The sequence below is a fragment of the Vombatus ursinus genome, unplaced genomic scaffold (assembly GCF_900497805.2).
Source record: "Vombatus ursinus unplaced genomic scaffold, bare-nosed wombat genome assembly UNPS02014832.1, whole genome shotgun sequence".
Classification (NCBI taxonomy): domain Eukaryota; kingdom Metazoa; phylum Chordata; class Mammalia; order Diprotodontia; family Vombatidae; genus Vombatus; species Vombatus ursinus.
Window position 1 is genome coordinate 5,148,901 of NW_020954610.1, and position 2,530 is coordinate 5,151,430.

Sequence of the window (2,530 nt, forward strand, 5' to 3'; positions counted from 1 at the left end):
GCATTGGATATGTTAAAAAAGCAAAAACTCTGTCTCTGTTATGCTTTCATATTGCCATTTTATTTCCCAAAAGAAAGCACATACAAAAACTTATGGACAAAAAACCAACAGTCAGGGATGTACAAGAGCCAGCTCAAAGCGGCTTAAGGGACTAATTATAAATTTTTCCATGCAAGCATTTACAGGTATCAGGTATGAGAAGACACAAATCAGGACTTTAGAAAATGTTAATAAATTAAAATTAAAATTAAAAATGTATTATGCATGCTTTTTTTTCAAAGAACCAGTTGTTAAACATTTACAGCACACTACTGCCTACAGTTTTCACATGAAACAGTTATTTTTTTTCTTATGACTTCAAAATTCAACAACCAGATTTTTTAAAAGTTCAACCAATGAGATAAGGTCATTCTGAAATTTAACTACTCTAGACCTTGGATTTTCCAGCTTGAGATTTTCTCTAGCAGTAGTCTGTGGATTCAGTCAATTAGTACTTTATTTTCCATGTTCAATAAATTTAGGTAGATTCTTTGTATTAGTTCTTGTAATACAGTACTCAATTTTTTTTTAAATTTTATATTCTGCTGGGAGAACTATTATAATACTTAAATTATCTCCACATATACCATCTCATCTTCAAGGCCAACTACTCTGACTTTATAGAAATCATGTGTTCTCTCAGTCATTGTCTTTATTTTTTTTTTTTTGGTAAGAAACCAATGTTTATTTTCCATCAGCATTTTTCCAACACTATTAGAGCACGTGGGGTAAAACTTAAGACCACTCTGTGGTAGCTCCTACCCACTCGGTGGCCTGAGCAGTAGGAGCCGCAGACCAGTCCTCCGCAGCCGGCTGAGCACTCCAGTCTTCCGTAGGGAACTGCTGAATGGGCACAGATGGCACCTGTACTCCCTCAGACCAATCAGCCACCTTCGGCTGAGTAGCAGCGAATTCTAGGGCAGGTGCAGTCCATTCACCCTGAAACTCCTCCTTTGTCACTGCCTTCTCAGCTGCGGCCTGCTCCTCCTTTTCAATCTCCTCTGGATCCCTGTAGAAGTAAAGATCGGGCATGACCTCCCATGAGTGTTCACGGGAGATGGTACCACGCATACGCAGAACTTAACGGGCCAGCATCCACCACATCAGACCCACTGAGTGAGCTCCCTTGTTACATGGAATGGCGATGTCCACATAGCGAAGTGGGGGGTCTTGTGTTGCACAATGCAATAGTTGGAAGGTTAACATACGATGCTTCAGTAAGAGGCTGGTGATCTGCCCGAGGATCAGTGACCACCAAGAGGCGAGGCTCCCTGAAAGCTGCCTGGATCTGGTTAGTGAAGGTGCCCGGTGTGAAACGTCCAGCAATAGGGGTGGCGCCAGTGGCAGCAGCAAATTTCAGAACAGCTCGCTGGCCAGTGTTCCTGGATAAGATGACACTAACATCAGCTGGATTTTCAATGGCAACAATGGCACGAGCTGCCAGCAGAAGCTTTTCCCAAGTTCTCTTCAAATTGATGACGTAGATGGCGTCACTCTTTCTTTTGTAGATATACTGTTCCACCTGGAAGTCCAAATTGGTGCCACCCAAATGGGTCCCTGCAGCAAGGAATTTGAGGACATCCTCCTCCTTCATCTGCAAGACATCTAGGGCTCCGGACATTGTGAAAGTTTCCCTTTAAAGTTACGACGAAAACCGAGAACAAAGCGGTATGGAACCCACTACTGGGCAGCGCGGAAAGCAGTCATTGTCTTTAAATTCTTTTTCACCAAGTTTTCTTCTGCTTGTACGTTTTTAAATTACAAATTTTTCATTCTGTTTTTCAGATCCCCTACATTTTCGGAAAGATTCTTCACTCTGAGTCCTAAGGTATCTACACTGCTATTTATTGTCATTAATTCTGCTTTGAAAGCCCTGACTTATGACCTAATTCCCATCTTAATATCTTCTTTAAGAGTTAAATTTCTCTTTTGAAGCAATCTGGGGTTCCTTGTTATTTCACAATCTTGGAATGTTTTGTAGAATTATCTTTTTCATTGTGTATTTCTTTTATCATTCTCCTTCATAGTACAGCACTTGTTCAATATGCTACAATTTATTGAATTTTTACTTATTTTTCCTTCTGTTTTTATGAATCTCACTATTAACATTTTGCTCTCTTGAATTTATTGTCTTTTGGTCTTTTTCTTATACTCTCAATAAATCGTCTCTGCTTTTCCTCTCACTCCTTTTCTTTCCCTTTCCTCTCTCTCCTCCTTCTCCCACCTCCCTTCTATTGCTGCGGTATTGACTTTTTCTCCTGCATAATTTGTTCTCAGCCACCTCAAGTAGGGGATCAGGGCCCAACTGGTTCCCTTCCTATACTAAGCTTCAGAAGGAAAGGATTTGACTTTTATAGAAGTCAGAGATATTGGCCTTGAAGATGGTATATGTGGAGATAACTTAAGTAGTATAATAATTCTCCCAGCAGAATATGATAAATTTTTTTAAATGAGTACTATATTACAAGAACTAATACAAAGAATCTACCTA

At 39.9% G+C, this 2,530-nt stretch overlaps 1 pseudogene; it reads right to left on the bottom strand.

The window, feature by feature from the left end:
* Positions 1 to 759: 759 nt before the first annotated feature.
* LOC114025919 lies at positions 760 to 1,720 on the bottom strand (annotated as a pseudogene).
* Between the last annotated feature and the right edge of the window lie 810 nt (positions 1,721 to 2,530).